Here is a 974-nt window from a genome sequence, read left to right as displayed (position 1 = left end):
AGAATGCAGCAAAACCATCATTGCTTATGTTTTAGATGCTCTGGTGTTCATAACATAACCAAATATTATATTAGCTTTTTTTGGCTTTTTTTTGGACTAGGGTTGATTAGGAGGGCTTAGTAACCTTGATGAAGTTGAAGGAATTAGGGCATGGTCTGGGGCTTTAACTGTGTGTGTAAGACCCTCCAAGTTGCCCAGGTTTTCCTGATTACCTTCAGCAGCTAGCATTCCTTTGTTGGCTTATATTAAGTTCTTCATTCTTCAAGATTCCAAGAGTTGGGACTTTTTTTTGGGTGGGAGGGGGGAGAAAGCAAGGTCAGCCCTGGACAAAACTTTGAAAGAGTAGCTTCATTTTGGTATACTGACTCCCATTTTTTTTCTCTTTGTGACCACACTTTTCTTCTCCCCACCTGAGGCATCCAATATAATTCTAATCTTTCCTCCTCACCAAAACTAATTTCACAAAATGCTCTGAAAATCTGATAATTTACTTCCTTTTTTGCATTGTGGAGTTTAAATCTAGTGAGAATTTCTCTCTAGTTCTGAGATTTAAAAAAAGCCATGTCCCCTGTTAAAAGACTTTAGGCATCAACGAGAAGATGGAGGATATATTTTTTGACTAGAGCTTCCTGCCTGATGGTCCCTGACATCATACTATAATCTGTATGAATCTAGATAGATAGATAGATAGATAGATAGATAGATAGATAGATAGATAGATAGATAGATAGATAGATAGATCCTTATGCTGTCTATGACTAAGGTTCATCTTGACAAAGAGTCATAATTAAAAATAATAATAAAGCTTTCTTTCCCCTATCTCTCTGACATGAATGCCTTGAGTATTAGTGGCTTTCTTCACTTTTCCCTTTCTTCATCCACATTTAATTTCTTTTTTTTGCTTTTTGGAGGGCAATTGGGGTTAAGTGATTTGCCCAAGGTCACACGGCTAGTTTTTGTGTTGTGTCTGAGGC

The sequence above is a fragment of the Petaurus breviceps genome, unplaced genomic scaffold (assembly GCF_028583685.1).
Source record: "Petaurus breviceps papuanus isolate PSGF00001 unplaced genomic scaffold, PetGlider_PUasm1.0 91133, whole genome shotgun sequence".
Lineage (NCBI taxonomy): Eukaryota > Metazoa > Chordata > Mammalia > Diprotodontia > Petauridae > Petaurus > Petaurus breviceps.
Note: the sequence above shows the minus strand (reverse complement) of the source record.